This window comes from Eschrichtius robustus, chromosome 21 (genome assembly GCF_028021215.1).
Source record: "Eschrichtius robustus isolate mEscRob2 chromosome 21, mEscRob2.pri, whole genome shotgun sequence".
Classification (NCBI taxonomy): Eukaryota; Metazoa; Chordata; class Mammalia; order Artiodactyla; family Eschrichtiidae; genus Eschrichtius; species Eschrichtius robustus.
The window spans coordinates 25,478,073-25,495,489 of record NC_090844.1 but is presented as its reverse complement, the minus strand read 5'-3'; the positions used below and the strand labels follow the sequence as shown (position 1 = coordinate 25,495,489).

Genomic DNA, 17,417 nt, shown 5'->3' with positions numbered 1-17,417 from the left:
ATACAATGATTTTTTTCCCATGACTTTTGCTGCATTGTTGCTGTGCTCCTTAGCCAAATTTATATCTATGCTTATGAAATACTAACTCAACTGAGTCCCAGGTGAAACACTTACACACTCTCTCACAAAAGGAGATGACTGATCAGTTCTCTTCTGGTCCAAATATTTCAGCAATCTTCAGGTATAGATGAGTTTGCCAACATGATGACAGATGATATATTTTCTGAGATCCGATATTTCTTTCACATCAATTTAGAGACACATGCCTATAGTTTATAATGGCAAGTCTTGAAATTAGTAGCTTAAGGAATATGCTTTGCACTGTGCTTCACTATGCAAAGTAAGGGTACAAGGGTATGCATACATATTTTACTTTAATCAATTCATCTTGTGGAGTGCAATGAACAGAATTATTTTTATCTTTACTGGTACGACTTTTGAACCAGTCCTGTCAGAGAGAGTGATTAAATGAGCACCAAATATGTTCCCTCTCCCTAAGCACAGAACCAAACTACATTTCCCAGCCTCCTTAAACCTAGGTGGGGGTCATGTGACTAATTCTGACCAATGGGATGAGAGCAGAAGGCAAGTGCCACTTCCAAACCAAGGCAGTTAAGAATGTGTGTATGTATGTGTGTGTCCATGTGCACATGTCCTGTTTTGGACACTCTTATTCTGCCTACAATACTGGCTGTATATTGCCAGAGTGACGTTGAAGCCAAGTGTCAAAGATGGAGGAGCCATCATCCTCTGTTACAGCACAGGAGAAAAAGATCCCCAAGTCACCTCTTAAGAGGAGCAACCCAACCAAGAACAACTGTGCTGGAATCTAAGTCAGTAAGATGTAAGTTTTTACTGTATTAAAACACTAAGAGTTGTTTTCTTCTTTTTTTTTTTTTTAATTTTTATTTATTTATTTATGGCTGTGTTGGGTCTTCATTTCTGTGCAAGGGCTTTCTCTAGTTGCGGCAAGCGGGGGCCACTCTTCATCGCGGTGCGCGGGCCTCTCACTATCGCGGCCTCTCTTGTTGCGGAGCACAGGCTCCAGACGCGCAGGCTCAGTAATTGTGGCTCACGGGCCCAGTTGCTCCGCGGCATGGGGGATCTTCCCAGACCAGGGCTCGAGCCCGTGTCCCCTGCATTGGCAGGCAGATTCTCAACCACTGCGCCACCAGGGAAGCCCTGTTTTCTTCTTTTAAACAGCAGTTGTCATGCCCCAACTAAATCATAAAAATAATAGTGTTCTTTTTTTCCAAGTTTGCATGTACTAGTACACCAACAAAATGCCTATACATAAAATGCGTTACGTGGCATACTATTTTTGATATAAATAATACACTGTTTTTCATTTGAGGATGATCTAATATTACATATCTCCCACACTTAATTTTATAATTTCAGGTTCATGAGTCACTCTTTTATTATATACATGAGGCAATATAGAAGCAATATTACCAGCTTGTACTACAACCTTTTCTCCATCCTTAATTGATTCAGTGAGTCTCTGCCTAAGACTTTCTGATGTCTTTTATTTTCTTTCAGAATTTGCAATTATAATTTATCTAATGATTTACCAATTTTAAGTCATATCGCTATTTGATTAGACATATAATAATTGTTTTAACCCTTTCTAAGGAAACAATGCTTGATGAGGAAATGAGGGGTAGAAGAGAGGAGAACTCAGAACTCCAGAAATTCTGGTCCAGGGGACCATGAGATGAAGTATATTTACATTTACTCTCTTCAGTCTTACTTTATGCTAAGAAACTAAAGACCTGGAATGCTAACTTCCCCCCTCTGATGATGCTTAAAGACATCAATGTGGCTCAATAAAAGGAAACAAAGTGTGGATTTAATTATCTTTGGCTATATTTTAGGCTTTATCATTTGCAGCCACAACTTTCTCTATCTGTAAAGTGGGCATCATGTAATATATCAATTTTCAAGGTGAGTAAGGAACAACCTTAAGACACAAGGCATTAATATACTAATATAGGTATTCAAGTCCATAGAGTTTTTTTTTTTTTTTTTAAAGGCTTTATAATGCTCTATAAAATCCACAAAATGTCTGGCATGTTTTAATCTAGTTTTAATCTATTTTAATAATACGGACATAAGAAATTTAATTACAACCAAAAGCTGGCAACCGAAAGAGGCATCTATAAGTATTTTTGCATTAGCACCAACCCAGACATAGGGCCTTGTTGCCTCCAAATATTTTATTGGGTGTATATACACATCTAAAGACATCCTGAACATGATGCTATCCTATTTCACTTAATAGTTAAGAGCATGGGCTCTGGAGTCAGGCTGAGTTCAAATCCCAGCCCCACAGTTACCACTGGTATGACCTTGAGCATGTTTCCTAACACCACTGACTCAGTTTCCTCATCTGAAGAATGAGGATAAAAATAATGATTTGTCTCATGAGTGGTTGTGAGAGTGAATGTGAATTATCTCTGGGGAAGCACTTAGCATACTTCCTGGTCATACAGCAAGTGCTCACAAACATTAGCTATCTATATTACCCTTCATCTGCATATGTGAATTGGTCGTATTCTTAGTCCCTTAGAGCGAATCCAGCTGGCCCATGGGAGCCGAGGCCTGAATAACACATTCTGTGGGTATCTGTGCTTTGCCTTGAGAATTCTTCCAGCCCACACTTCCTTATCCCACTCTCTCTCCACACTTGGCTTCCACAAGATGCCTCCTAGGAGAAGAAACACACACTCTTCCTCTGCCAGACTCATATACTTCTTTTTTTTTTTTTTTTAAGTTTTTACTTTTTACTTTTTATTTATTTATTTTATAGAAATATAGTTGATCTACAATATTAGTTTCAGATGTACAATATTATATTAGTTTTAGGTGTACTACATAGTGATTCAGTATTTTTCTAGGTTATACTCTATTCAAAGCTATTATAAAATATTGGCTATATTCCCTGTGCTGTACATTACACCCTTGTATCTTATTTATTTTATACATAGTAGTCTGTACCTTTTAATCCTCCACCCCTATCTTGCCCCCTCCCTCCTTCCTTCCCCCCACTGGTAACTAATTTGTTCTCTATATCTTTAAGTCTGTTTCTATTTTGTTATATTCATTTGTTTCAATTTTTAGATTCCACATATAAATGATAACATACAGTATCTGTCTTTCTCTCCCTGACTTATTTCACTAAGCATAATACCCTCTAGGTCCATCCATGTTGTTGCAAATGACAAAATTTCACTTTTTTATGGCTGCGTAGTACTCCATTGTGTATATTTACCACATCTTCTTTAACCGTTCATCTGTTGGTGGACACTTAGGTTGCTTCCATATCTTGGCTATTATAAATAATGCTGCTATGGGAGTTCCCTGATAGTCTAGTGGTTAGGATTCTGCGCATTCACTGCAGAGGCCTGGGTTCAATCCCTGGTCGGGGAACTGAGATCCCACAAGCTGTGCGGTGTGGCCAAAAAAAAAAAAAAAAAAAAAATGCAGCTGTGAACATTGTGGTGCATATATCTTTTCAAATCAGTGTTTTCATTTTCTCTGGATGTATACTCAGGAGTGGAATTGCTGGATCATATGGTAGTTCTAGTTTTAGTCACTGAAATTTTTAAAGCCATGAATGTAATTTAGCAGGAACACTATCACAGGCAATCGTTTTTTGTTTTGTTGCTAAAGCTGCTGGATACATGTTAGAGTGATTTTTTTTTTTTTTTTGGTCTGAGTGTATGACAGGAAAATAATGTTTAAATCAATATGTAAATCAAAGTATCTCCACTAGCATTATTAATCTAGAAGGAAGTATTACATAGACAATAGTAAAAGGAAGGACATTTAGTCTATTATTTCAAATGGGACTTGATCATTTTAAAGTTGTTCACTGGCAAAATTTTTCACCAAGTTAGTATAGATTATACGCTACTTCATAAAAGATAGCAGTAATGAAGTTTGGGTTTTTTGTTTTGTTTTTCAGTATTTGCTTTCAGAGAAAAATCCCAAAACTTGTAGGGATTTCTGATGCCAGAAAATTTTGATATATAAGAGTATATTTAGCAATCAGGGTGACTTAGATCATGGTAATTGGCGTATGTATAATTATAATTTGCATTCCAGTTATTTAAACTGAGATATCCTTGATCAGGTTGAACATACTTTGAGTAGAAGATCTCTTCTTCCAAGAAATAAGATGGAGATAGTCTTTGGAGAATGGCCTCACTGAATTGGTAAGTTAACTTTGTCCGGATTTTGATGACTTCTCCAGTTCTTCCATAATTCCTCAGTGGTCTGGCCATTTTCTGGTAAGTCATGGTCTTCCGGTTGCCTTCTCTTTTCCCCCAAAGTTGGGCAAGTTTTTCTATGTTTTTTGATACAAACCAAAAGATGCCTTTGGTTTGATCTATCCATTGAATACAAGATGCCATCTCAGGATTACACAGGGATTCATGAAGGTATTCAAACAGTCGGAGCTTCTTCCTGCCTTTTCCTCCCTTTTGCTGGAGAAGAGTAGGTTGCACCAGCTGGTTTTCAGGGATGTTCTGCAGAGACTGATGAATATTTCCTTCAAAATAGAGGTCCGCAGCACTGTTCTATATATTACTGTTCTCCAATTGTAGACCGGTTCCTCTGTGGGCAGCACACCATAGCTGCTGGAATTTCCTCTGACATGAGAAGAGTGGTTGATGAAAGCCAGGTAATTTTTGTAATTTGAGGAGTACTGAAGATCACCAGTTGAATGTTGCGCCTTAGTACTTCAAAAGCATCTTCAAATGCTTGATCCAGCTTGTCTTGTTCAACACAAGCCATGCTTCATTAATAAACTGACAATTCTGTCCATCAGAGGCCAATCTAACATTTCCAGACTCATATACTTCTTTATCTGCCCCATGATACTTCTTTGGGCATTTAATAATTCAGTGGAGAAAATGGATTCTTCTATTGTGCTAGCTTTTTTCAGAATATTTATGGTGTTAGCCAAAATCACTGCTCTCCTGTCACTGCATTCCATTCCAACACGTCATGAAAGAGCTGATCTCCAAAAATATATATTACTGAATCATAATTGCAATATAGGGTGATTCATTCCATTATGATTATTAGCACTATTATATTAAGATTACTCAGATTAATTTCCCTCCTAACCATTGTAATAATGTAAGCTTTTCTTGGCAAAGGACATTATGTAATGTATTCAGTTATCCTAACTATCACACATATTCTATATTTTTCATCAACCAAGTATTTATTTTAAAAATACTTGGAATAATTTTAGAGGAAATCATTCTATTCCCAATTGCCACATACAGGCTGAATTTTTTTTAACCAGTCGACGTAGTTCAGAAGTTAAAGTTTATAGTTCTACACAATGCTGGCTAAGCTACTGGTTTTGCTGCTACTGATGAAAATGCTGATAAGCGAAGATCAATGTTGCTTTTACTGCTTATACAACTCAAAAGTTGGTCCCAAGGAAGGCTTCTGTGTATTGGCCATTGTTCTCCTCTCAATAGGTGTGAATGATGGCAGATGAAGTGACAACAGCTCCCTCTGGACCATGGGTAAGCACCACTGACTCCTGCCAATCTCCTTTGCAGGAGGAGTGAGGGTCTATCTAGGGTGGTATGTCTTGGATGGGTGGATTTCACAGTCAGGATGGATGTGACAGAGCAGCTTTTATCTGGGCTCAAACCTCAGTACTTTAATTGTGCTCTCCTCCCTACCCACACCCTTAGCTCCCAACCGTTCCAGCAGGGATGGCCTCTCACGTTTCCTCTTTCCTGAGTCTGTGATGTTAGGAATAACTGGAGTGTTTCTATGTAGATACCTAGGGAGGGGGGCAGAGATGGGGGTTTCTCTCTTACTGGCTTATTTTCTCTGAAGACCCACTCAGTGCAGTAAGTGTATGTGGTGGGGAAAGGGGAGGGGGGAGCAGGTGTTCTATCGTCTATTGGCCCATTTTATTCTGTTTTACTTAGGGACCCACGTTGCATTCTGCTGGTCAGCTTGTGATAATCAGTTTAAAGTGACGCCTGCTTGGTGATGTGTTTTGAGGTAAAGCTCATGTATCATCTGAACTGAACAAACAAGAGGAGAAAAATACAACTATATTTTGTTGGAGAAGAATTCCCATTGACAGGCTGACAGTTTCTTTACCAATTTTTTTTTAATCCCACTCGCTCATTTTTGGCAGGAAACGTATGACAACCCCACGATGAATAAATACAGAGTCTAAGTGTATCCTGGGGATCAGAGCAGCAGAAAGCCATTATCACCCCGAGGTCTGAAGGGGTAACCCACTGAAACTGTAGCTGTAAGTTAGAAGGGGGCATCCAACAGGAGCTGTGGCCTTCAGAAGAGGAATTAGTTACTGCCAACCACGACCAGGTAAGGAGCATTCATGGGGAAATGAAGGCCTAGGATTCTCTCCTTCCACCCTACAACCTCCTGCCGGTGCCTCCCTTTGGGGAAACCCAACTTGAAGACAGAGGGCAAGGGAGTCTGTTGATGCCAGCATCCCAGGATACAGAGTTTTGGGGGAGCCAGGCGGACAGCGTATGAGAAAGAGCAAATGGGGAACAGTCATCATGTAGAAAGATCTTCAAGAAACAAGCCAGGGGCTTCCCTGGTGGTCCAGTGGTAAAGAATCCTCCTTCCAATGCAGGGGACGCGGGTTCCATCCCTGGTCGGGGAACTAAGATCCCACATGCCACGGGGCCACTGAGCCCGTGCGCCACAACTACTAAGCTCGTGCACCTCAACGAGAGAGCCGTGTGCTGCAAACTACAGAGCCCACGCGCCCTGGAGCCTGTGCCAGGGCTCCAGGCACAGGCTCCAACAACTAGAGAAGAAAAACCCCGCACACCACAACTAGAGAGAAGCCCACGTGCCGCAACGAAAGATCCCGCATGCCGCAATGAAGATGCTGCATGACGCAGCTAAGTCCTGACACAGCCAAATAAATAAATAAAGAAAGAAATGAGAAAAATTTGAAAAAGATAAAAAAGAAAGAAAAGAAACAAGCCACACACACCTCCCTGTTCAAACTATAATTAACTTTCAAAGCACAGTTCAAGCATAGCCTCTTGGGAGCTTTTCCTGGTAACTCCAGTTTTTACTGATATATATATAAATATATAAATAAATGAATCACTTTGCTGAACACCTGAAACTAACACAACTTTGTAAATCAACTACATTTTTTAAAAATAGAGGAAAAAAACATAGCTCATGCATATATAACTTTATAACACAGTTATAAACTCTTCATTCAACAAAATTTTTTTCTGTACAGCAGTCTAGTGATGAAATGAAAAACCTGAATTCTTTCCAATAAAAACATGTGCAATTGAATATTAAAAAAAAAAGTAGTAGTGAAAAGCCATTGGGGGGTTTAGGCAGTGGGGTGATATGGTTAGATTTGCGATTTGAAATAATCCTTTGACTTCTATGTGGAATAGAGTAGTTTAGGGGAGGGGTAACGGTAGCTTGGACTAGGACATAGTGGGAGAAAGAAGGAGAAGTGGATGAATTTGAACGACATAGGGGAGATAAGATCAATAAGGACTTGGTGAATCATTGGATATAAGGAAGTGAGAAATATACAGTGAGAAAGTATCTATCACGCATTAGTAAAACGGGTGAGGATCTAGTCATTGAGATAGGAAATGCTGGGATAGGACCTGATATGACAGGAGGGTGAGAACACAGTGACATACAGTGTGCTATACCATAGTACTACAAGGGTGATAACAGCTTATATAAGAAGATGTGGTGGAAGCCAAGAGGGGTGAGAATCGTGGTCAATACAGTGTTTTTACAGCGAAGGATACTGCCCAGCGGTACGACCACTGTCTTATTTAATTAGTCGCGAAAGCTAGAACATCTATAGATATAAAAGACTTAATGTGATTTCTAAAAACAGTCCATTTAATTCAAGATTATATAGTAGGTATAAGCTAGGAAAATATGGGAATGTGTTCCTCTCCCTTTGCACTTGGAAAAATGGAGATTTACAGCAGTTAATAACGTGGCCAATGTCATATACTCTTGAGTCAGCAGAAAAGTAAAGGGAGAAAAAATAATCAAGTTTCAAAGCTGGAAGGAAATTTAGAGATCATTTGACCTAGCCCCTTCGTGGGCCAAGAGTAGAAATTTTTGTCAAGGTTTGATAGGTAGCAACAGAGGTGTAACTAGGACCCAGTTGTCTTGACTCTCAGTACTGCATTGCTTTTTTCACTCCAGCACATAAACTGAGTTTCAAGCTAACGCTTCATTGCTCAAGGATTTGGCCTCTCCCAGTAGCCAAAGAATCCTATTTGAAAGTGGTGGATAGCAAAAAAGCATCATGGAGCAATTGAGGCCCAGCTATGCTAGGTGAAAACGTAGGCGGATGTGAACTTTGGCAAGTCCATGAGGACCACATATGAGAACAATTACAACAATTCCCTGTGATCTCAATTTCTTCACCTATAAAATGTGATCGTTGTGAATAATTATGTTCTTCTTCTATGAAATTATGGTTCTATGTATGATTCTTCCAACATCTTAATACCCCGGCTGGACTTGGGAAAATAACTCTACCTTTCATTGTTTGCAATATGTTTCCTGGTGAAAGGGAATATGTGCTGGTTTTTATCATTGAACATATTTTCATGTTTAAACTCCAGAGAAAGTGAGAGGAAAGCATAAAACAGGAAGCATCTGTATTTTTAACTGGCAGAGCAAGTGGAATTTGATGTGACTTCAATATTTTTCACTGCCTTGTATTCACAGATGGCTAGAATTCAAAAGTGCTTTACATAAGAAAATGGGTGGAAACTGGTAAGGAAGGAAGGAGGGAGGAAGGAAGGAAGGAGGGAAGGAAGAGGGAGGGAGGGAGGGAGGACAGAAGTCGAGATGGGAGTGGGGAAGGAGGAAAGCAGGAAGATTATGAATACCCCCAGGTATTACTAATCTACCACTGGAGGGAGAAATGGGAGGGCAAGGAAGGGAGAAGGAGGGGGAGGGGAAGATCGAAGTGGAGGAAGAGGAGGGAAGGAGAGAGAGAAAGATGGCAAAATTGCGCTGACTTTCCTCGGTGCGGTCTAGAGATAGGGCTTTGGTTCCGAGCTAGCTGACCTACTTGGAAGTCTCGATTCTTCCACTGTTTGCTGACTGAGCAATCTAAATTACACAGACTTCCATTCTCCTCATCCGAAAGATGAAGCAGCCAAGAGAGAATGAGAGAAGTGTTTCAGGTGAACAAAGCTTCACCAAAGAACATGCTTGCTGTTTGCACAAAAGCACATGTTCAGTAGGACTTGGTCCCAACACCTGGATTGAAGCACATCATGTCTATCATGCTGCCTTGGAAGGAAGCTCTGCAGCCAGGGTGGTTGTTTGATCCCTAGAACTAAACGGTTACTATGTTCTCCCATCCTACTCTTCAGACCACCCATGGTCTTCTGGTTCTGGTGTCCTCTTAGATATTTTTTCATATCCGCTGAAGAATACTACTATCACTTTCTTCCTTAGTGTACCCATGGATTCTGAAGCTTTCCAACCCTAAGGCTCTCTGAGAAGTCAGAAATGTATGTGAATTCAGATCCAAGGAAGATTCTTTTAGAGCTTTTCACTGGGTTTCTTGACTTACAAAACAAGAGGTATGCAATATTTTGCTATTGATGAGAGACTGTCAGGGAGTTGCTGGTTGGCTACAAATACCTAACACATACTTTCTTTGCACACCTAACATTATGAGTAGTAACGGCAGCTGGTAGACCACGGAGGCAAGAATTTGTTTTTCTCTCACTCTCTTCCTCAACAGTACTACCTGGTATCTACTTCTTTTCTTTCTCTCCTTCTTTTCTATATCTCATCATCCTTTTCTTTATCAAAGAGTCAGATCATGAAGGGAAGGCTGTCAATAGTGAGGGGAGAGGGAAAACATAAAGGATACAGTCACCCTCAGGTTGTTTCTTCTTCCTCTGTTTCCAGAGCTGGCTTGTCCCGGCAATGTCCCCCAACCCCACCCAGTTCATGCCCCCTTCCTTCTAAACCTCATACATCCCTTCTGCCTAGACCTCTGACCCACTTGGAAGAAATCCCCTAAATGCCCAGCCTCACTTGAGCCTTACTTTAAAGCTTCATGTACTCAGTGTTGGAATTTCTCTGTACTTTCTCCCTTTTACCACAGAATCTAAGAAAAGACAAAATAGAAAGTGCCAGAGACTGCTTCATACCTCACTTGTTTCTCACTGTTGCTAACAGATTTATTCATTTATTCTGAAGGGTAGAAAGTTCCTTCCCGGTGGACAATGAAGGGAAAACCTAGTTTAAAAGCAATCGGTTGAAGACACGGATGAAAGAAATTAAAGATGATACAAACAGATGGAGAGATATACCATGTTCTTGGATTGGAAGAATCAACGTTGTGAAAATGACTCTACTACCCAAAACAATCTACAGATTCACTGCAATCCCTATCAAACTACCAGTGGCATTTTCCACAGAACTAGAACAAAAAATTTCACAATTTGTATGGAAACACAAAAGACCCCGAATAGCCAAAGCAATCTTGAGAAAGAAAAACGGAAATTCTATTTCCATCTCCTAGAGAAATGGAAATAAAAACAAAAATAAACAAATGGGACCTAATGAAACTTAAAAGCTTTTGCACAGCAAAGGAAACCATAAACAAGACGAAAAGACAACCCTCAGAATGGGAGAAAATATTTGCAAATGAAGCAACTGACAAAGGATTAATCTCCAAAACATACAAGCAACTCATGCAGCTCAATATCAAAAGAACAAACAACCCAATCCAAAAATGGAAAGAAGACCTAAATAGACATTTCTCCAAAGAAGATATACAGATTGCCAACAAACACATGAAAGAATGCTCAACATCATTAATCATTAGAGAAATGCAAATCAAAACTACAATGAGATATCATCTCACACTGGTCAGAATGACCATCATCAAAAAATCTACAAACAATAAATGCTGGAGAGGGTGTGGAGAAAAGGGAACCCTCTTGTGCTGTTGGTGGGAATGTAAATTGATACAGCCACTATGGAGAACAGTATGGAGGTTCCTTAAAAAACTACAAATAGAACTACCATACGACCCAGCCATCCCACTACTGGGCATATACCCAGAGAAAACCATAATTCAAAAAGAGTCATGTACCAAAATGTTCATTGCAGCTCTATTTACAATAGCCAGAACATGGAAGCAACCTAAGTGTCCACCAACAGATGAATGGATAAAGAAGACGTGGCACATATATACAATGGAATATTACTCAGCCATAAAAAGGGACGAAACTGAGTTATTTGTAGTGAGGTGGATGGACCTAGAGTCTGTCATACAGAGTGAAGTAAGTCAGAAAGAGAAAAACAAATACTGTATGCTAACACATATATACAGAATCTAAAAATAAAAAAAAAAAAGAAAAAAAATGGTCAGAAGAACCTAGTGGCAAGACAGGAATAAAGATGCAGACCTAGTAGAGAATGGACTTGAGGACACGGGGAGGGGGAAGGGTAAGCTGGGACAAAGTGAGAGAGTGGCATGGACATATATACACTACCACACGTAAAACAGATAGCTAGTGGGAAGCAGCCACATAGCACAGGGAGATCAGCTCGGTGCTTTGTGACCACCTAGAGGGGTGGGATAGGGAGGGTGGGAGGGAGACACAAGAGGGAGAAGATATGGGGATATATGTATAGCTGATTCACTTTGTTATAAAGCAGAACCTAACACACCATTGTAAAGCAATTATACTCCAATAAAGATGTTAAAAAATAAAATAGAATAAAATAAATAAAATAAAAAATTGAGGGGAAAAAAAAAAAGCAATCGGTTGAGGCATTTGATTAGAAAGCATGCTGGTCCTCCTTGGAACTAAGAGCGGACAAAAAGCACTTCTGCCACACCATAGATTCTACTGAACTTTTAGAATTATGGGAAACCCCTGGCTCTCACATTTAGCCACACGGGAGATGGAGAATCCCCTCTCTCCTAGTAAGTACCTGAAAGCAAAATACATATACCTTTTCCCAAAGAATTATTGAATATGATTACTCCCTACCTTTGAGCAAATTTGAATGGGCTCTTTTACTTCTTCAAATTGTATACCAATTTTTGTGTGCAAGTGTATCTAAGTCATAGCAGGTGAATTTATTTAGATGGGGTAGTCATAGCTTTTTATCTGCTTAAAATTTTTTTTGATCTAAAAGTAGATAAGTGGGAATTCCCTAGTGGTCTAGAGGTTAGGACTTGGCGCTTTGATTGCGGTGGCCCGGGTTCAATCTCTAGTTGGGGAACTAAGATCCCACAAGCTGCGCGGCGAGGCAGGAAACAAAGAAAAAGAGGAATAAAAGTGGATAAGCAAACTTGCCTCACAGATTAATTAGTGCAAAGTGTGTTTTTTTTGTGGGCTGACCTGTGGACTTAACTGGGTTGAAATTCATTCTTTGGGACAATTGCTTCTGGATTCCAAAAAACTCACTTAAAATCTGCTTTGAAACATAGTATTTTCTCATAAATTGGAGATGAACTATGCGGAAATAGTTCTGCATAAATTGATGTGTGAATTACAGGCAGCAAAGCCGTTTACTATTTAAAGAAATCTTATGGGAAATTATCTCATATTCATTGATCACCCCCTACATTATGTGAGTTATGAGTATGAATTACACATCCTTAAAATAGAGTACCTACACATGACTAAAACTAGGGTTTTGTGTCTTTTTTCAAACATGTTTCTTTTATCCATTCATTTATTTTTAAAATTAAAAGTTAAACTTGGAATATGTGATAAAGCCATCGGGGTTTCTTCAGATATCAGGGCCACCAGTGTCCCCTACAGCTTGTAAGTCTCCATCACCAACACCCAAAGTGAAGCTCTATGACCATATAAAAAAAACATGACTTTGAAAAAATAGCATTTCCTTTCTACTTAGTAAGCAATGTTTCTCTCTGATGGAATGTCTGAACACTACATGAACAATTAAGATTGTTAGGGTGCAAAAGGTTATTTGAATGTAGCTGTGGAGTTCTCTGTATACAAAATAAATAGCTAACTTACAAATAATTAGAGTCTTATTTTTAAATTTAGCTTCATGGGGCCTAGCTCACTGATAAGGCATTTATAGATTGGGTTAGAAGTATCCATTTCTCTCCCCTCTTCCCTACTTCCTTTAAGTGTTCCCCTCCCTCACTGGAAATACTGCAGAAGGCTTGGTGCCTATAGAGGGGACTTCACGGATGATCTCTGAAATCCTGTCCAACACTGAAATTCTGTGAATGTCACTCAAAGGCGCTGGTCCCCACAGGAGGAATATTAAAAGTCTGGGGCCTGAGAAGTAAGTCTGGCTTCAAATCTCCTCCTGCTTTTCCAGCTCATACTGGCTGCTGCCAGGTCCTCCTGCCCAGATTCCTGATTCCAGCTGCTTCACCTGGCTCTCTCCTTTTCATTTCTTGCCCACTTCCCCAGCAAGTATTGACACGCAGGTTTCTGACCTTCATGGGTCCCCCTGTGTACCACGCACATTTTCCTTTGAAGTCATGCTTCCTAGGCTCTCATTTACTGGGCTCTAGTGCCTTCCCCTGGCCTGACTTCAATACAGCTCTAAACTATACCTGACCCTACCTCCCCTTCCCTCAACCCCAGACTTGCCTTCCTGATCCAAACCTACTTTTGACTTGCAGAATCGTGTACTAATAGCCCTTTTACCTGGGAAGTTATTTTATTTCATGTTGTTTCATTTATATCTATGGGTTTTATTTTTGCCCAAATGACAGCCTGATTCTTAGCTTCTCTGTTGAGGCCTTTTTGCTTTCTCTAAGATATGTTCCGGGATTTCCATCCAGGGAGCCTCCAGACATGTCAAGAAATAATATACCCCAATCTCTAATTCTTAGAAATCTCTCTGGGCTATAAATATGCCATTTTTCCCCTTGATACCTGGATCCTGGGCAGCTCCTATTAGGTATAATTATTTTTTTCTTCACCAGCTGTCTTGCCTCTTATCTGTAAGGTACTCCATTTCATATAAGGTACTTCATTTTCATATCTATAAGGTACTTAGCTATTACATCTCTTCCTAAGAAATCCCCAATCTAATTTTTTCTTTTTTTCTGGCCACCATTCCAGTTTACAGCTGAAAAGACGGCAAAGATATCACCTCATATCCCATCTTTGTTGATGCAAATGTTAACAGCAGGTTGACAAACACTGGAATCTTAAAAGTACACTAAAAATTTATAACTTGGCTTTTGCACATCAGGAAACAGGATAGAGAATGCTTTGAAATAAATATGGGAATGGAACACTTCTTTATTCACACTTTTCTCTATTACCTGCACAGGGGAGGAAACTGAAGATCTAGTCCCCTTAGAGCTTCAAAGGCAGTGAGATACTAAGGTACCTACAGGACAGGGTTCTTTTTCATTCTGCCACACTCTCAGTGGGAGATGTTTGCAAATTAAAATGTGTCTTCTCCACTGAATGTGGCATTTATTATTCTAGAAGGCTTTCAACCCCTTTGTTCTTTTCTTTCATGTACATAAAATGAACAAAATGCAGTTTGTAATGCTGTGTAACCTCAGTTGCTTTGCATTATTTTCATTTATTTGATTGTCTTTTGAGGCTTCTATTTGACATATACGGATGCCTTCTTATAAGCAAATGGATATGGTAATAAAGCATCTTAATACATTCAATCAGTACATTTATAAGAATGATTTTTTAAAAAAATTCCAGATCTTGCTGGTACTGCCAAGAAAACCAGCTTTAGCAGATGAAAGAATTTTAAAGCTGAACTCTGTATCGATCAGTCCTGTTACTTAGTATTCCCCTTCCATTCTATGTTTCCAAAGAGCTTACAACCATTCATCAGGTTTTTTTATGTCAAACCTGGTAGACAAAAGATATGGCCAAACTCCATTTTCCAAATTGGGATCCTGAGATCTGGGGAAGGAAAGTTTCATCTATTGCAACCAATGTCAGGAAACCATTTTACTTTTTTATTGGACTTGAGATAATTCTATGAAGTTCCTGCCACCTTATCCTATTCTTTTGCCTTTTTCTCTAAAGTCAAAATGATCAACAACTATGTACTGAGTGTCTCCTGTGCTATCCTCTCTGGGATGAAAAAGCATGCTCTTGCCTCAATGACTTAGTAAGCTATGTTTAAAGAAAACACGTAAATCCATAACAAAATATATAACCTCCAAGGGAATTTATATTAAATGGCCTGTTCAGTGTTATGGACATTGATAACAGAAGGACACCGCTTCAGACCTAAGTGATTAGAATAACAGAGGTGGATAGAGTGAAACTGGGAGTCTTGATGGGCTTCCTCCTCTCCAACTTAATAGCTGTGAAGACCTGGGCAAATTATGTCATAAATCCACATCTCAGTTACCTTACCAGTGATTGCAAACCGAAAATAATAACACCTTCTGCCGTGTTGTGAAGATTCAACGCAATGGTATCTACATAGTACCTTGCGGATAAAAACAAACATGCCCCAAATATTAGTTTCTCCTTTCTTCCCCATGTCATCTGCCTCTAATATTTAAATGTGTAATCTATGAAACTGCTTCCAGCCGTGGTCATGTGGCTTGGCCTCACTCCCCAAATCATTCAGCAGTGCCTGAAAGTCTTTCTAAATTAACAGAGGTGGTAAAGTGTATGAAACTCCCTTGAAGGGCTTCACAGTGGGGAGAGTCTGATACACTGGAGATAAGTTCTACCTCTGCTGCGTCTTCAGTGTGTTATGATTATGGCACAGTGGTTAGTACTCAGACCCTGGGGCTTAACTGTGTCTGGTTCAAATCCTGGCTCTACTCTCCCAGCTGGGTCTGCCAGGGTTAATTATTTAATCTGGCTCGGCCTCAGTTTCCTCACCTCTAAAATGGGAATATTAATAGCATCACAGGCTTAATGAGTTAATACGCCTAAAACACTAGGCACAGGTATTCAAGAAATTTTAGCATCTGTGGTTTTTAAAAAATTATTGTTATCATTATGATGGCTCACAGTAACCATATTAGTAACTTTGTTTTCATATTATAAAAACTTTCACATGTACTAGTATATTTGAACATTATGTTTATCCAGAGAGAACGGTAAGGGAATGGTTATTGCCCCTATTTCGTAATAGTTTTTTGGGGGGTTGGCTAAGGCAGTAAATTATACATTATTATTTTTTAATTTTTCAAACAACACAGGAAAATTCAAACAAAAAGGTAAAAATAATGCTGAATTCCACCACCTAACAGGAAACCACAGCCAGCAGTTTGGTGAACACCCCTCCAGGCACCTGTTTCTTCACACACATGTGTAATAGACGTGCTATGTCACAAATGGGACCATACTCAGCATTCACTTCACAAGCATTAACTGAACACCAAGCTTAGATGTGGGGAGGGTGGAGTTGGAGGGAAGTGGACGGTTTGAAAGACATTTGGAGTTAAAAGGCTTCATGATGGATTAGATACGGAAGATGAGAAAGATTAGGGGACAGAGATAATTTGTGGGTTTTGCCTATAAAAAAGGACTGGTTGTTGGGGCATTTATTTAGGATGGAGCAAGCCCATTCTGTGATACTTTTTTTACTTATTAATATGCTATGATAATTGTCCATGCCAATCAATATACCTGTACATTATAACTTTTAATGACCACATAGTATTTCATGATGTTTATAGTTTTTATTTATAATTCAGTTAGCTATTTTTTTTTTAAGACCTTTTTTTGATGTGGACCATTTTTTTTAAAGTCTTTATTGAATTTGCTACAATATTGCTTGTTTTATGTTTTGGTTTTTTGGCCACAAGGCATGTGGGATCTTAGTTCTGCGACCAGGGATCGAACCCGCACCCTGCATTGGAAGGTGAATGAAGTCTTAACCACTGGAATGCCAGGGATGTCCCTCAGTTAGCTATTCTTATATTGGCAAACACTTAGATTGTTTCCAACTTTTTTCATAATTTTCAGTAAGGTTGCGTTGAATATCTTTATAAAGACATTTGGTTTTACACTTATTCAATTATCTTCTCAGGAAAAATTCTAGGAAGGGGAAATTTCACGGCCAAAGGGTAACAGAACAAACATTTTGATACACACTGTCAAGCCGTCCTCCATAAAAGCTGCACCAGTGGAAGCTCACATCAACAAAACAGGAGAGTGCCTATCATTTATCAATCTGTCTTTGCCAATTCTGGGTACTAATGCTCTTTTAATATGTCCATTTAAAAATAGAACAGGTGATGAAGATTCAGAGAGGTTAAGTAACTCACATGATGTCACACAGCTAGAGTAGGGAAGCTGGAGAGAACATTCAGTTTTCCCATTGGCCCAATGCTTGTTTTGCTCAATTTATGATTTTAAAGCATTATCTCTCAAAAAGACAAAAAGTAAAACAAAAGT

At 39.3% G+C, this 17,417-nt stretch overlaps 1 protein-coding gene and 1 pseudogene across 1 annotated transcript in view; both read right to left on the bottom strand.

Moving 5' to 3' along the window:
- The window catches only part of NRG1 (neuregulin 1), a 1,032,063-nt gene that overhangs the window by 546,910 nt on the left and 467,736 nt on the right, over positions 1-17,417 (bottom strand). The gene's annotated exons all lie outside the window — the stretch shown is intronic.
- Positions 4,047-4,800, bottom strand: LOC137755817 (transcription factor Spi-C pseudogene; annotated as a pseudogene).